We start from the raw sequence: 19,170 nt of genomic DNA, 5'->3' as shown, positions 1-19,170 counted from the left end.
TGTTATTAGAATTAAAAATAATGATAATCCGTGTTTTACAAAGGAGAAGTAGTTGCATTCACATATCACACAAATTTTATCTTGGACAAAAAACTAAATGCTGCTGAAATTAAGAAAATTGGATGAGATAAATACAAACACAAATTACAGAAAGAGCTAACAACAATGTTATGTTATTGGTTAGGTGAATAAAATAGAGAACCATTTTTAGAATTTTGGGATTGTCATATTTCTGTAGTAAATATAACAAACCATTTAACAACGAAGAGAAAATGATTTTAAAATAGAAGTGAAAATGAGTTTGTTATGCAACGGGTCTTTTCATAAAATATGTATTGTGTGAAATATGTATAGTGTGAAAACTGTAATAGATACTATTATATAGAGGAATGTTTAAACAATCTCCAAGGAAGTTTTTTTGACACCTTAAAAAGTGTAGAATGTAAAAAGCTTTGTTTCAGATTGGAACAACAAAAATGTGGTATAGAAAAATAGAAAAGTGTACAAACGGTGAACAAGAGGTAAAAATTAAAATCAGTGATGTTAGATGCACTACACACTACAAAAAGTTGTAATCTGTGAAAGAAAAATTCAAGAATATGAAGTTGATAGCTGTCCATAATGTAGTAAAATGGTTGTCATGTTAATAATGAACTTACAAGTTATGTTTGGAAGTGTTCTGATTGCTATACTATAATTAAAGGAAAAAAACTTACATGTTATGAAAAAGGAAAACCTTAGAAACTTCATTTATATATACTGAAAAATACATGTTTACTGTTTTTTTAGCTTGACAAGAAACAGGAACACATATTCCAAATCTCAAAGTAATTCTCAATTTTAAAGGAGATACTGTTTACAAATTTAAGACAAATAAGTAATACTGTCATTGTCAGTTTTCTGAAAACCAAAATTATACATTTATATCTCATAATGCTCAAGATTATGGACACTCTGAAGAATTGTGTTGAAAATACAATAAAACCATGTACTATATACTCAAGAGCTAAATAAATATTATTAGAGGTGGAACACTTAGGTCTAAAAATTATAGTTAGTATCAGTTTTGTACAAATCATTTAGCAGTTTCCCAAAAACATTTGATTTGAAGACATTGAAGAAAGGGTATTTCACACATTTATTCAATAGAATGTGAAAATGAAAATTACATAGGACTCATTTCTAATACCGAGTGTTATTGTGTTGGGACTATGAAACCAAAAGCCAGAGAAGACTTTATCAAACTGCATAGCGAAAATGTTAACGAAATTTATGTATTCAATATGAAAAAAGCAATTGTTGAATATTACAATTCTGATGTAGATATTTTTAGAAGAGGTTTAGAACTGGCACAATAATTTCTTAAAGTAGCTAATATTGACCCATTTTGTTATTCAACAATTGCTGGAGTTTCTATAGCTATTTACAGATGTGTATATTTCCCTTAAAATACATTAGCTGTATTGCATAAAGAATGGCATGTAACTTATAAAGAATGTAAAAGTTAGTTAAGTAGTTGATGAAATAAAAATATTCATCACACACTTGGAGAACTAATGAAGTAAAGAAAGCTCCAGAAGACAGACATAAAATTCATAGTATTTTGAAGCTCATGATTTTGATGATGATGAAGTGCATAAAAGATACATCACAGAAAAAATAGGTATTGACTTAGATGTTAACAACATAAAAGTAAGTCCTGGAATATGAACTGTTGCTAAAATATGTCTGAATTCACTACAGGAAAAATTAGGACAACATCAGAATATAAGTAAAACTGACTAAGTAACTGATTCACAAAAACAAAGAAAAATATGAGCTCCTGTTGGATGATAGATTAGATAATATAGATATAAATTTTATTACTGAAAAAATGGTTCAAATTAAGTACAATTTTAAGGATTATTATGTGGAAAATACTACTGTTATAAATATTTTTACTGCATCACTTAGTACATGAAACACGAGACTCATATTACATGCTGTGATAGCTATAGTAGGAGGAGCTGTTATATGTTTTGATACAGTGTAGTATCTATTGATAATGGCAAAAATACAGTGGAAACAGTTGTATTTTAGGTGAATAGACTAGTGAATTAGTAGATAATAAAAAGATAACACATTAAGCTTTGGCTGAACTGAAAAGTTTTTATTGCGAGAAAAATAATAAAAGGAACAGAGATGAAGGTAAAGTGATTTATATTAAGTTATAAGAACTTTCAGAATCTGAATGGGTAATCGATGATAAAATTAATTGAAGATGAAGTCAAGGGAAAAATACAATTACAGTACAGTCAAATAACTAGAGATCTTAGTACCAAAGAATTAAAAATACCTTCCTGGCAGATTAAAACTGGTTGACAGGCTGATACTCGAACTCAGGACCTCTGCCTTTCGTGGGCAAGTGCTAAGAGTCTTATTCTGCCAGGAAGTTTCATATCAGCACACACTCTGCTGCAGAGCAAAAATTTTACTGTGGTTTTCCAGGTAATTAATACATTTTTAATGTGTATAAATGGAAGCTTTTTTGGAGAAGTTTGACAATGTTAACAGTATTAATTTATTTAAAAAGGTTAGCGAATTACAAGTAAATGCTTTTTATAGAACTACTGTTTGTGATTATTTACGTATCAGCTATGGAGGAAAAATATATTTGGAACTTGATATTTAATTTACAGTTATTTTGGCAGATAGGTATTTAAAAATGATTATTAACTGGGATATTAAATTTTTTGGAGAACAGAATATTAAATTGAGAAGTAAGGGATTGCAGAAACTTAAAAATAATGATAATTAATTTCATGCTTTTGAATTCTTGGCATTAATTAAGTTCATTTAAGATGTAATCGAATAATCTCCATTTTGAATTTAATTGATTTATGTTTGTTTCGAATTCATTCGATTTGTCTCAAGCATACCAGATTTTCGTGAATACCTTAAAAATTTTGATAGATTTTCTCAGGGTCTGGTATGATGGACCGTGGACAAATGTATCCTGGAAAAGATACTACATGAATGTAGTAAGTGATCAGGTAAATATTAAATTATTTCGTCAAAAGCTTGATCACGCAACTACCTCCCAGCCGGCCGGGGTGGCCGTGCGGTTCAGGCGCTACAGTCTGGAACCGTGGGACCGCTACAGTCGCTGGTTCGAATCCTGCCTCGGGAATGGATGTGTGTGATGTCCACAGGTTTGATAGTTGTAAGTAGTTCTAAGTTCTAGGGGACTGAAGACATCAGAAGTTAAGTCCCATAGTGCTCAGAGCCATTTGAACCATTTTGAACTACCTCGCAGTGTACTCATCTTACCCACCTACTATTCGGTCAGTTCCATTCACGGTGCAACTGTGGGCACGACTGAAAACGATATCTCCTTTGTACCAGTCTGTCAGGCCTACACGTTGACCTGCCTTATTACTCAGATTCCACGCAACAGACGGGCACACACATACACACACACACACACACACACACACACACACACACACACACACACACACACCATATCACTACTATGAGTTCTTTCCGTGGCGAAGGGTGGCGTTACCGACTGGTATCAGACCTACACCAACTACAGCGGTGTCAAGCGGCAACGGTGTTTCATTAAGGGGCACGCTAAAGTTTTGATCACCTTACTTGTTACCCTTAGAATTATCATAAACAGTAATTACTGTAATAGAAGCACCCAAAAGGGAAGACCAAATTACTTGAAACTTCATGGGCTCACAGAGTGTATGATGTTATCGCAGTAATTAAAAAGTCGAGTGTACTATACACAAAAATTGGCAGTATCAGCCCACGTATCAGTATAAAGTTGCACCTCTCTCGCCTGGAAGCATTCACTGATTTTGTTATAAAATGTATCATAGAGCTGTTGTATCTTCTTCTGACGGAAGCTGTCCCACAATTGTTGTAAAACGTCCTTGTTATCATGGACACTGGCTCGCGGACGAAGCTGACGTCAGGGTTAGAACCACACGTTCTTTCGGGGATTAATCTAGAGATATCGCTGGCCGCATCACGCTAAGTTTCATACAGACACGTGTCACCTGTGGATTACATTCTCCTGTTGAGAAATGGGACGACGATACTGTCACATTAGAGGTAAGACTTGAGGATGCAGGATGCCTTTCACGCACAAGTGTGCCGGCAGAGTTCATTCACCCATTACCGTCCCTGGCTTGCAGTCATACCCGACGGCTCGTCACAACATGGTGCCAGTAGTAGCACTGCTGTTTCTCTACAAAACAGGTCACCGCTATAGCCGCTGACGATAGTCATCTGGGACAGTGCAGAAGAGCAATTTATCGCTGAACGCAGTGCGACGTCATTCATCAGCAGCCCATTCTCTCTTGTCGTAGCCGTTTGCGTTGTGGTGTTAACGGCAGCCTACATGTGCTACAGAAAATCCTTGGTATGGTTGCTGCTAGTCTCCAGGAAATGATGGGAATGCAAAGAGTCCTTTACTAGTTGCAGGATGGCAGGTGCAGACGTGAAGTAGTTACTACGTGCTTGTTGAAAAATACGGCCACCACCCTTGTGGTGGTCAGCCGATTATTCCTGTCCTTACGTTCCCACGCAGCCCACATCTGACCACATTCTACAGACCCATCAATTTGTACATTGCACGTTTCGATCAGCTGAAAAAATGCAGACCCACAATGAGGTTCAAATAGCTCTGAGCACTATGAGACTTAACATCGTAGGTCATCAGTCCCCTAGACTTATAACTACTTAAACCTAACTAACCTAAGAACATCACACACATCCATCCCCGAGGCAGGATTCGAACCTGCGACCATAGCAGTCCCGCGGTTCCGGACTGCAGCGCCTACAACCGCACGACTACCGCGGCCGGCCCCACAATGAGGCCACCTTCTCAGTCGGAGAGGTGACTATGTGCAGAAGTAGCAGCAAGGTGTATTAGTTAATTGTCGCACCTGAAAGTTTTACGAATGGGGATTCCATGAGGAGCTGCGCGCACCACGACCACCACACCAGTATTAGTAACAAAAAAGGGGCAGCGTTAGTCAAAGAGGTAGAAATCTTTCTTTCTGTTTGGAGATTGATTTCTGTCACTGTGTGTCTGTCTTCAGTGGTAGTACTAAAGCTCTGTAGACTAATTAATTTACGCAGTAAAATTGCAATATCTGCGGAAAAAATGCATTTGACTAGTACTCTTTCATTGATATCTGCTGATATTGCTGTTTTACTGCTTGTATTTACGAGTCCACAGGGCCAGGGCTTTAATACTAGCACCGATGCAACGGAAATAAAGATGTCTATTTCATTGATCACTGCTAGCACGTCTTTTGTTATTAGGGTCCCATACTCCGAGGAGCGTAAGGGACGATGCGGGAGACCCGCACCGCCGCACTAGGGGCAAGGTCCTAGCGGAGGTGGTTTGCCATTGCCTGCCTCCAACCATACTGCGGATGAATGATGATGATGAAAAGGACACAACACCCAGTCATCTCGAGACAGGAAAAATCCCAGACATCGCCGAGAATCGAAACCAGGACCCCGTCGCGGGAAGCGGGAACGCTACCGCAAGACCATTAATTAAGGCATTTATAATTTTCACCGTGGTTTCCATTTAGCGTCAGCCCTCGTATTACATTTCATCAACAGAAAAGTTTACAATATCCTCCCTCATCGTTTCGGATTTCCTGTTATTTCTAGTTTGAAAAAGATTTTTAAGTAATATAAACCGCAATTTATTTTCGTCATTGGTATCACTAAATTCCAGTACGCGGCCCACATTCAACCAATTTTTTTATAAGACAGTTCTAGTATTCATGACAAGCTTATCCCATTCTTACCAATCTGAGGCAGTTATTAATCACAGTAAATGAAATATCTGCGGTCACAATGCCCATTATTGAAACTGGTAACTTCATGTTCGATATGGCCGGAATTAGCTTCTTACAAAAACGGGAAAGTAATTGATATGGGGGCTCATTTTATTAATTGTTACACAATTCAAACTGCCGAATTTATACAATTTAACTCCTACTTACCATAAAAACCATATTACATTTATTTTTTAGACGTTTCGTGAGTTTCGGCTCATTCCAGCAAGGTTAAAACTAGAGAAGTTTTTTAAATTTACTGCCTACTTTTCACGTAAAACAAATACTTTCAAATAGGGTAGTCAGCTGTAGCTGTAGCTCTAATAAGTAGAGCAGGTGTAATGAAGGACGACAGTGTGTTATGTATACCGAGAGTGTGACAAATCACACAGGTCGAGCCAAGTAATTTATATTACACTGAGGTGACAGAAGTCAAGGGATTCCTTCTAATACCGTGTCAGACTTCCTTTCGTCTGGTGTAGTGTAGCAACTCGATGCGACATGCATTCAACAAATAGTTGGAAGTCTCCTGCAGAAATATTCAGCCTTGCATCCTCTATATCCATCCAGAATTGCAAAACTGTCGCCGGTGCAGTATTTTGTGCGCGGACTGCCCTCTTAATTAAGTCCCATAAATTTTCAATGCGATTCGCCTCTGATGATATGGGTGGCCATATCATTTGCTCGAATTGCTCAGAATGTTCTTCAAACCAATCGCGAAGAATTGTGGCCCTTTGACATGGCGCATTACCATCCATAAAAATTCCGTCGGTATTTGGTAACATGAAACCCATGAATGGATAAAATGCTCTCAAATAATCAGAAATAATCATTTCCAGTCAATTATGGGTACAGCTCGACCAAAGGATCTGTAGTCCGATTCGCGAACGATGGTGGTTCGCGTATGTCGGGGCACAGACGAGGATTGCATTGTTGACGATTCCAAGCGACAGCTGCGGTAACCGCTTGAAGCTTGAAGAAAGCGTGTGTCCGGCGCATTACGTCTCTCCCTAGCTTACCTAACACTTACCACCACCACCAGCGAAGACAACTCGCAACAAATAGAATAAAGATTCACTAGACAATTCTATACTATCACATTTAATGCTCACATTAGCTACAGCATTCAAAGCAGAGCACTCAGGAAACTACTGAACGCTCATTGGCTGTCGAAGAATGTGTGATGTAGGTAAACATAACAAGCCTAAATTCGATCGCCATCGTTCGTGACTCTATAGTACATTCAAAGTAAAAACAACCAACATCATTATTAGACACCACCAGCTTGCAAAGTACTTTCTTGACTACTTCAGTTCGTGGCTTTATATGGTATGCGCCACACTAGAACCTCACCATCAGGTCTTAGCAAGTGAAATGTGGACTCATCTGACCAGACCGCGGGTTTCCAGACGTCTAGGTTCCGATTGACATGGTCATGAGCCCAGGAGGGGCGCTGCAGGTGATGTGTTGCTAGCAAAGAGACTCGTGTAGGTCATCTGCCCGGTTACGTCAGATTTCGCCACACTGCGCTAATGGATACATTCGTCGTACGTAACCCGTTGATATCTGCGGTTATTTCACGCAGTCTTACCTGTCTGTTAGCACTGACAACTCTATTCAAACACCGTTGCTCTTGGTCGATAAGTGAAAGCCACTGGCCACTGCGTTATCTGAGGTGAGATGTAAAGCCTAAAATTTGGTATTCTCGGCATACTCGTGACACTGTGGATCTCGGAGTACTGAATTCCCTAACGATTTCTCAAATGAAAAGTTCCATGCGTCTACCTCCAACTACTGATCCCCGTTCAAAATTTGTCAGTTCCCATCGAGCAGCCATAGCCATGTTGGAAACCCCTTCACATGAATCACCTGAATACAAATTCCAGTTCCACCAATGCACTGCCCGTTTATACCTTGTGTATGCTATACTACCGCCACCTATATACGTGCATATCGCTGTCCCATGAATTTTATCACCTCAGTACATTGACATGCTGTTACTTTTGCCACGCTGGAACTGGCGAGCATTGCACGAAGTTAAGGACACGAATGAGAACTTAGTTATGTGCTGTCTACACTGTTTATATATACTGTCACCCTTACTAAAGAAAGCAAAAAAAGTACATTTGTGAGGGTGGTATACACGTCGAAACAACGGGATTACCCGTGGCTTCGTCAGGCGTTAATCCCATTACTTTCACGCAGTTTGAAACACTGCTTGTAATTAAAGGCGCCTTCCGCTGTCGCTCCATCTCACGAGTCAACATCCCGCAGCGAAACGTAGTGAAGTTTAACCTAGCGCAACGCACACTGAACGTGCTACAGGTTTAGCAAAGTTCGGCGTTGCGTAAGAAGTATCTCTCTGTACATCTGGACCCGACGGCAAATAATAAGTAACTAACAGATTTGCTTAGTGAATTCTGGTTAGCAAATGCACACACAGCTGTGAGTATTTACTGAATCAGATAGGTTCGCTTGTCATCATCATCACCTCCTTCCAAGAAGTTAGTGTTACATGCATATGTTCTCGTCTCTATCATCCATCAGCTTCTTACGTGGTCTACCTAGTTCTTTATTTCCAGTCGGTCGATAATACGTCTTTTGTCGAAAACTATCATTCTGTCAACATCATAGTCCATTTCACTCTGTTCTCTTCTATCTCGTCAATAACTGCAATTATTTTTCAGTCTAATCTTATTGCTTCCTTCCTTATATTACCAATTTTATTATAGCTCAAGACGGATTTCATGAACTCCATCTGTACTGCCTGTATATGTATTTTTTCTTAATTTTTTTTACTGCCAGTGATTCGAAACCATATGCTAAAGCAGATACAGCCATAACTTCCTAAAATTTCTTTGCTATTTCGTTTCTTGTTTTTCTTCCTGAAGTCCTTCCAGTTGTTCCGTACGTAGAGTGATATTTATTAACCTTCTTCTCACTGTCTTTGTCAGAGTTAAAATTAATATCACATCATAGATAACTGAAGTTGGACACTTGTCCTAAGGTTTTCTTATTTAATATGCTTTTCGGTGTGACTAAATTCTGCCGCCTGAAAGCTATTACCTTCCTCTTATTTGCAGATTTATTTAAGTGGCATATAAATGCGTTTTGCTTCAGTCAATGTGCTATTCGTAACCTAACATCAAACGTTCTCGTGATAGGAATATACATTTCGTCTCATTCAAGAGAACAAGTAAAGCATGTACTAAGACGAATTACACCTAAAGATGGACCCACAGAGTCCAAAATGCATCGTGTACTGAATGAAACGCGAAAAATGGTGACTGAAGGCATTCTTTAATTCACACCTTGTGTACATTGAGTACAGTCACGTGTGAAGCTGCCAAATAGGGATAAAATTAAATTATAATTGCCCATACAGGCACTGAGAGCAGTATACACATACAGGAAATACAAAATAAAACCCACGAAGCCAGTGCTAACATTAAGTTCATCATAGAATGTCCAGCAAGTGATTTTAGTCCTAATTATCTCAAAGTGAAGATCAAAAACAAGTCTGCTGCAGCCCAGATTGCCAAAAGGAAATGTGAGAAAACGTGGATGAAGTCAGAAGTAAAATTTCAGTATAAGAAAAGAGAAGATATTGTTAAGCGCTCTTACAACACAAATTTAGAATTAGCTAATACAGTACACCAATTAGAACTAAAAGCTGCTTAGGAATATGTTGAAAGAATTGTAAACAAAATGTAAACTGAAATTACACACAGGTACCAAAAGAAATTAGAAGCTACGCAAATAAAACTGCATCAACAGCAGGCAACCAACAATCCATCACAATACAGTTTTATGAAAGAGTCATTAACCAAACTGATATCACCTCCAGTGAAAAAGAACAACATCTACTCAAGAAAGGGATAAAGCACAATGTAAAACCCATATTAAGTAACACTAAACTAAAAACCCTCATCACACACACTAAAAAAGCCGCTGAGTTAGCTGACCTAAATAAAACTGAGCAGACTGTCTTAGCACACAATACAAATAAAATTATTCAGAAAAGCATAAATTAACATAATGAAACCCCCAAAGCAGTTCATTAACAGAGAAATCTAGCAAACAGCATAAACATGAAAGTCAATAATAACAATGCCATGTTTCTGAAAGTTGACAATTGCAGTTCTGTAGTAATTATGAACAAAGATGAATAAATCACTGAAACGCTAACTTTCTTTTCTGAAAACAACATAACAGAGCTCAAGCAAGAACCAACTGTAAAATTCCAAAACATAATCAGAAAAATGGTTAATAAATGAAATTTTCTATTCACAGAACAACAAGCAAAAACATGCATTTTAATAAATGTCACAGCTTCAAGAGTAAGAGCTCAACCTGAGACCCATAAACCCCAAGTTCCATTGAGGCCTGTTGTTAATTCTAGGAATACATCTGCTAGGGTCTTGCCATGGGCAGTAGTATATCAACTTTTCTCGCAGACATATTTCTCAATCATCTCGAAAGTAAGTTCTTTATTGAAAACAATAAATTAAAATGTAAATAATATTTTACTGGAAATATGTTGATGATACCTGGCTTCTGTATGATGGAGCAAAAAGATGAGACTGAAGAACTTATTCAGTTATTTCCACAAAAACATAAAATTCACAGTAGAACATGAGGACAACAAAAGCATAAATTTCCTGGATCTTAAAACCACCAATTATCAACGAAAACATAAGTTTGGCATACACAGAAAACACACATACACAGACATAATACGGTACAACATATCATGCCGTCCTACCACACAGAAACATGCTGCATTTAGGTCCATGCTACACGGAGTACACTTTCTTGATCTAGAAGGAAACACCCTCAAGAATGAGATAGATACAATAAAGAGCATTGACATAAGCAGTGACTACAGAGCCCAAACAATTGACAATTTAGACAGAGAAATACACAAAAGAAAGGCAACAAATGGCAACACTATGAAATAAGAGAAAATATTCGCAAGTATCCCATATCTGAGCCCCATATCACAAAAAAATAGCTAACCTTTCCAAAATACAAACGTATCAGTTCCATTCTCAACTAATAATAAATTAGGAAACTTACTCATCAATGATATAAAATCAAAGACGCAAACATACAACAGTAGTTGAGTGTACTAAGTATCATGCCCCTGTTGTCTTGCCTACGATGTGAGGAAAACAGACAAAAACTTCAAAACCCATTTTCAAGAACATGTGAGTGCTTTCAGGGTCAAACGCTTTGAAAAATCAGTCATTGCACAACATATGTTGGAAACGAAACATCTAGAAAACAATTTGATAGTATTACATAATGAAGCCAATAGTAAGACCCTAAATCTGTTAGAACAACTGGAAATATACCTCCACAAAATTAAAAAACCAGAATCGATGATAAATGAACAATCAGATTTCGCAAGCAACAGGTATTTCAGTAATTTTAGAGATCTGTTCTAAAGCTATTTCCTGCATATGTCAATTGTTTCCTATAATTGTCAATTTTTAATAATTACATATTTGTCACTATGAAAATTCATCTTTGATCACAGCATGTACAAAAACATCTGTTTTTACAAACATGTGGTTTGCGAATGTGCCTCTTGAATGGAGTGATATGTTTGAAAACGATGGAGGAGAAAACTTATGATGTTGTTAAAACTTTAAATACGCTTTTCTGGGATTAATTACTAAATTTACAATATTAATCTTTCCCACTATTTCGAGCATATTTTCCGCGTCTGACTTACGAAATTCTTGATCTAACATCAAACCTTTTCGTAACAGGAATGTGTATTTCATCTCATTCAAGACAACAACTAAAGCATGTAATAAGACCAATTACATTTGAATATGGACCCACAGGGTCCAAAATGAATCGTGTACTGAATAAAACACGAAAAATTGAATTCGTAGTTCGAGCATATTGAGTACAGTCACGTGTGAATCTGCAAAATATGGATAAAATTAAAAAAAATATTTACATTCTTTGTAAATTATCTTCTGTATCCTGTATAATTAAAGTATACGTATAACAGAGTATTGAATGGTATACTAGATAATATTTTAATTTCTACTTACATTAGATAACTCCACTTCGTAACTAGGTTGTATACATGTATAAGATAACTTTGTAGAACACCTTGATTTATTAAAAGTTCATCTGAAATTTTCGAATGTGAATTTATAACTGAATTTATTACTGTTTCTCTATATACATATAGGCTCTTTATGGTATTAATTAAATAATTAGGAAACCGTTTAATTTCAAGTATTTTCCACAAAAGGTTGTTATACCTTGTACAATGAATTGTTGTCATCAGTGAATACTTTTCCAAGGCAAATTTACGACGTTTTTCAATAATTCGCTCAATTATAAATATATTATCGATACACGAATAGCTTTCTAAAGCTTCATTTTTCATCTAAGAATGCTGAATCTGCGATAGCTTGAAATATTTGGTTAAGAATATTCTTGTAAATTGTATATCCTGCATTTACTGAATTTATTCCCCTATAATTTCCTGTGTAATTCTTATGGCCTTTTTAAACATAGAAGTAACTTAGGCTCTACTTCATTCTTAAGGTAGGAAAATTTCTTCCTACTCATATTGAAAAATAGGAGAAAGTGTAAGCGTAAAATTATTCGTCACTATTTGATTACTTCAGCATCAGTTCCATCCAGGCCATCAGCTTTCCTAATTTTTGCTACATTTAAAGCTGCCTTAATTCTCTTATGTCTCTTTGATCCATAGATTCATCATCAGTTTTTACATAGAAACTTTCTTCCCTATTTTCATCATACCAGTAATATCTATAATGATGTATACCTTAATTTTCTATTACAGTATTAATATCCACAGTATCTTTCTCCATTTTGTTCATACGTTTCATAAGTTTAATCTTTATATTCTGGCTTCCGTGAATATCATGTTCAACATGAGCAGTAGATCCTATCAGGACTCAACCCGATGTCTCTGAATCAAATTTGTCGTTTTATTTTCTTTCTGTTTTTATGTTCCCCAGGTATCGTTTGTCCATGTTTGTAAATGTGCCTTACTAGCGTTTTATTTTTCTGTAATGTTGATGGCTGTTTCTGTACTACATATTTTCAGACCCCTTTCTCGGTTTAATACTTTACTTCTCCCCAGTACCATCAGCTATTTTCAACAATTCCGATTTTAATATTTCCGATTCTTCTTCTACAATGTCTTTAGTTTCAACCACCTGCAGTGCACGTGCTGTGAATCTTTTTTGGTAAAACTTGCTTCTACTTTTTTCCTGTAGAAAATGATCTTCAAAGTTCTGGCTCTGGATTTTCTTTACGTTTGTTTGCTTTCTCAGCCTTGCCCATATTTCAATACATGAAGTAACTAGGAAATGAACAGAGCCTATGCAGTACCTTTAGATACATGAGTATCTTAAATTTGAGAAATTATTTTTTATTAGCTATAACATAATCAGATATTCAGCGTTTCATCTTTATTTATTTATATCTTTGTTTCTCAAGAAGGCAGTTATAATATTTAACTAGTAAATATTGCAAAATCTCTTAATGTTGTACAATTTTCATTTAAAATTATTTCACCAAATGTGCCTACTGTAATTAGTATTGGTACTTTTCCATTTCTTGCTAATGTTAAAAAATTATTTTTCTATTATAGTTATTCACTCGCTTTTGCATCTGTCCATAAAATATTTCAGATCATAGCGTTTTTCTTCTTCAGGTGCATATACTCCTATGACCACATAAATGTCCCCTATCAATTCTAAATCTGTCACTTACTATCCTTCCATTTATATGGTCACAAAAATCGATTTTTCTTTTCCATTTTTCATCTAAGAGTGCCGACTCCAGTCACTGCTCGCTGCATTTGTTCAGCTTCTCCCGAACACAAAATCAGAGGCGGCCGCGGTGGTCTCGCTCGCGGTTCTAGGCGCGCAGTCCGGAACCGTGCGACTGCTACGGTCGCAGGTTCGAATCCTGCCTCGGGATGGGACTTAACATCTGAGGTCATCAGTCCCCTAGAACTTAGAACTACTTAAACCTAACTAACCTAAGGTTCAAATGGTTCAAATGGCTCTGAGCGCTATGCGACGTAACTTCTGTGACCATCAGTCGCCTAGTACTTTGAACTAATTAAACCTAACTAACCTAAGGACATCACACACATCCAAGCCCGAGGCAGGATTCGAACCTGCGACCGCAGCAGTCGCACGGTTCCGGACTGAGCGCCTAGAACCGCGAGACCACCGCGGCCGGCAACTAACCTAAGGACATCACACACATCCATGCCCGAGGCAGGATCCGAACCTACGACCTTAGCAGCAGCACTGTTCCGAACTGAAGCGCCTAGAACCGCTCGGCCACAACGGCGGGTTTCCGATAATATGCTGAACCCCTACTGGCGCAGCAAGGAAGCTGGCGCCGACAGCTGCTGTGTTGCACTTCCTCAGCATTCCTCCGTACATCTACATCTACATCTATAACATACTCTGCAAGTCACGTAGTGGTGTATGGCGAAGAGTACTTCTGATTCCACTAACCAGTCCCCGATACCCTGTTCCATTCGCGAACGGCGCATGGCCAGAATGGTTGTCGACAAGCCACTGTATTAGCTGTAATTTTTCTAATTTTCTCGTCGTGGTCATTTCTCGAGATAAATGTGGAAGTAAGTAGTAGGCCTATACTGTCTGGCTCTTTCCGCCAAGTGCTCACTCGAAATTTCAATAGGAAACTTCTCCGTTTTCCACAACGCCTTTCGTTGCATCTGAAACGTCCCCTTGGAAAAATTATACAAGACTGTGTTTAAACTGACACACAATATTTTTAGCGCAACGCAATCTGACTTCCAAAAATCCCTACGAAAGAATGGCTCTGCCTAACATTAACCTATACGTTTCACAAATCACTAACTTCACAGAAATCTTCGTTACTCAAGCTACTGCAACACAGCGAGCGCCACTACTGCCAGCTAAATAAAAGATTCAAACTACTGAAGGCACTAACTACTGATAGGCATAGTTAGCAAATGAAAGATTTTAATACAGAACAAACAACGTATTTACCTTAATAGTCAAAATATATATAGCAGTTCATGACATCCAGTCTTACAAATTTCAAAACTCCGCCATCTCTCTCCCCACATCCACCACTGCTGGCGGCTCACCTCCAACTGCGCAATGCTACGCGCTGTTAACATCCAGTTGCCCAACGCTACAATGGCGAGTATTACAACAATGCCAACCAGCCACTGACTGTACACAGCACAGCCAGTGATTTTTCATACATAGCGCTATGTGGCGTTACCAATAAAAAAAACCTTAACAGCCTGCTTACACATCTACCACTGGAGTTTGTTCAGCATCTTGCAACGCTCTCGCGCGGACGAAACGATCTTTTGACGAAAGACCGCGCTCTTCCTTGGGTCTTCTCTATGTCTTCGTCTTTCATGAGTTCTCCCTGATAATGTTACCAGATAGATTAACAATACTCAAGAATGGGTCGAACAAACGCCTTGTCTGCGACTGCCTTTATATCCTAAAGTTCCTTCCTATCAATGTCAGTCTCGCATTTGCTTTTCCTACAATTTCTTTTATATTGTCATTCTACTTACGTCGCTATGGGTAGTTAAAGATATTGTATCCAGCAAATTGTCATAAATAGTGTAGCTGTAAATTAGTGCATTTCTGTTTCTGCATATCCGCAATATGGTCACATTTATTAACATTAAGGGTCAACAGCCAAATTCTGCACAGTTCATCAGTTCTGTGCAGGTATTCTGCAAATCGATATTATCTTCTGTCATTGCCATTTTCTTATATAAGACCGCATCATCTGCGAACAGTCTTAAAAAGCTTCCGATACTTTCCACTAGAACTTTTATATACATCATAAACAGTAAAGGTCCTATCTCACTTCATTGGAGTACTTCGGAAAATACCTTAACATTTGCCGATTTTGTTCCGTTAAGAGCGATATGTTGAGTTCTGTGTGTAAGGAAGCCGTGCATCCGGTTGAAAATCTGGTCCGATAGTCGATAAGCTTGTATTTTTTACGCTAAACGGCAACGCGGAATGGTGTAAAATGCCTTCCTAAACTAAAGGAACCCAGCGTCAACCTAAGTGCCTTTGTCGGCAGTGCTACGGATCCAATGAAGACACATAAAGTGCTTCCACAAGATCTCTCTTTGCCTAACCCGTGCTGATTTTGCATAGAGAAGATTTTCTTCCTCGTAAAACGTCATGATTCTCTAGCATAAAACATGTTCCATAATTCAACAATAAATTGACGTCAGCGATATAGACCTGGTCCAGTTGCAAGATACCCTAAAGGGATCAACGATAAATTGCTGCTAGAGGGAAAACAAGTTCTTTCGTATAATCTTTGTCAAATCTTATAGATATCTAATGTGGTCCTTGCCTTTCCAGTAGTAAGCCATTGTAGTTACTTTTCTGTTCCGCGATCGTTTACCTCAATATCAGTCATTTCGACGTTCGTATAGTGATTGAAACTAGGAACCGTGTCATATCTTCCGGGGTAAAACAATTTCGGAATTATTTCGGCATTCTTTCGTCCTTCTCTCTCTTATCGTCTGCCAGTACGGTCAATGGAAATGTAAATGTCGTGTGGCTAGGGCCTCCCGTTGGGGAGACCGTTCGCCGGGTGCAAGTCTTTCGATTTGACGCCACTTCGGCGACTTGCGCGTCGATGGGGATGAAATGATGATTATTAGGATAACACAACACCCAGTCACTGAGAGGAGAAAATCTCCGACCCATCCGGGAATTGAATCCTGGCTCTTAGGATTGACATTCTGTCGCGCTGACCACTCAGCTACCGGCGGCCGGACAATACGGTCAATGAGTGAATGACTAGAGGAATTCGAAACTCTTACTGATATTTAGTAAGAAGAAATTCCTTTGCAGTTTATATACAGATCGATTGACAGAACATTTTTTTACTTCAGAGTCATTGAATGCTTGCTTGATTACCCTAGGTACTCTCATTTTGCCTTCGTTCACTTTTATTTTGTCAGCTACGTTTTGACTTCTCTTGAATCTGTGATGAAGTTTTCTTTGTTTTCGTAGCAGCTTTCTAACGTAACTATTAAACCACGCGGTGTCACCGCTGTCCCCTATAACCTTGCTCTCAACATACCTGCCTAAGGAATAACAACGATTTAAATTTTTTTCCTATTTATGCTCCACATCTTCGTCGTCATCGCTGTCTATTTGATGCTGACTACAAAGGCAGTCTGCGATTTGTATCCTGTCACTGTTGATAAGGAAAATGGTTTTCTATCTTTCTTAGATGCTATCACAACCTTATCATCACTGACAGCCTCCACCACGTAAGTTCATATCGGCTTGTTGCTAGGAGGTCTAAGACATAATCGCTAGCGTGACTCCCCCTATCTAAACGTAGCAAGTTGAAATCATCCCCTATTACAACGGCATGTTCAGAAATATTATTAACGGTATTTTGTTAAGTTCCCTCTGAAATGGTGTACAACTACAGCTCCTGACCCATGCGGTCGATACAAGCATCCGATTACCGTTCTTCACCGACCTGTGATGCTTAACTTAACCAAAACTAATTCACATTCGGAACCCATGAAATTGTGCATAGATATTATCGAATTATTTACTGCATTAAAACACCGCCACCACTGGTGGCTACTCTACCACTACCATAAATATTACGATTTGAAGTTACTGTTTCATTGCTATTCATTACTGTGTTCTACCAACTTTCTGTTGTTGATACTATTTGAGAATCACAACATTCAGTTAGCGATACTGGTGATCAGCACACACTGGCTGAAGAGGCACCAGCCACAGGAAGGCTGTAAACACTGTACAGTATGCAGTATGCAGGCATTGGAAAATAAATGGGGTACAAATTGTTCTCCCATTCCTGACTCCACACTTGGTGCAGTATTGGAAAACTCATCTCACATACAGTGCCGAAAAACGTGAGTCCACCTTACAGTTCGCTGAAGGCGGTATAGTGAACGCGAACCCATTAACTCAGAGCTTTAAAGCGAGCACCAAAAGACCACGAAACTCGTGGAAACCCAATCAATTGTAAGTAGGCTGTTTAGGTTTTTTTATTGGTAACGCCGCCGCCACATAGCGCTCTCTATAAAAATCATTGGCTGTGCCGTGTGCAGTCTGTGGCTAGTTTGCATTGTTGTCTGTCATTGTAGTGTCAGGCAGCGGCAGCTGGATGCTAACAGCGCCTAGCGTTGCGCAGTTGGAGGTGAGCCGCCAGCAGTGGTGGACGTGGGGAGAGAGATGGCGGAGTTTTGAAATTTGTAAGAATTGGTGTCACGAACTGATATATATATATTATGACTATTAAGGTAAATACATTGTTTGTTCTGTATTAAAATCATTCATTTGCTAACTATGCCTATCAGTAGTTAGTGCCTTCAGTAGTTTGAATCTTTTATTTAGCTGGCAGTAGTGGCGCTCGCTGTATTGCAGTAGCTTGAGTAACGAAGATTTTTGTGAGGTAAGTGATTTGTGAAACGTATAGATTAATGCTAGTCAGGGCCATTCTTTCATAGGGATTTTTGGAAGTCAGATTGCGTTGCGCTAAAGATATTGTGTGTCAGTTTAAGCACAGTCTTGTATAATTTTTCTAAGGGGACGTTTCATATGTCGACCCTTAGCCAAGGATACCTCACTGGAATCTTCTGATTTTTTCTTGTAGTTTGTGTAGTTAGTGTAGCCTTTGTTTATTGCTAGCGCGTAATCATAGAGAGAATTTCCTTTGTAGTTGCTGTCTTTCATTGTTGTACAGTAAAACAGTTGTGGCATGCATGTAGATTTGCACCAAGTATTTCGCAGCTTCGCTTGCAATTAACTAGATATTATTTTCAGTGCTATGTTAATGTGTTCTCTTATTTTTTGCTCTTCAAATTGTGCTTTTATGTGTTAACGTGTGAAATATTGTGACAATAATGGTGTGTGAAAAACGTAACACTAGGCTCCAAAGTAAACTGAGAAATAATAGTGACGACGAGCGTCGCTTATCAGCACCACTGTGTAGTGAATTAACAGACATTCGAAGTAGTAGTTTGGTAACTGTGCATAGGGAAATGGAGCGGGCGGCAAATAATGGTGTAGACAATGAAACAAGAAGTGAACAGGGAACAATTATCGATCGATGAGTCGCCAACAGCTCGCCTCAGGAATCCGAAATGACAGAACACAATATTGCAAATACTGTAGACTTAGGTTATGGGTCCTCACCGTTTTCTCAAATGAGTCAAGACACATTTTCTGCCTGTCAAAATGTAAATGTTGCCGGTGAAAAT

This window comes from Schistocerca gregaria, chromosome 7 (genome assembly GCF_023897955.1).
Source record: "Schistocerca gregaria isolate iqSchGreg1 chromosome 7, iqSchGreg1.2, whole genome shotgun sequence".
NCBI lineage: Eukaryota > Metazoa > Arthropoda > Insecta > Orthoptera > Acrididae > Schistocerca > Schistocerca gregaria.
Note: the sequence above shows the minus strand (reverse complement) of the source record.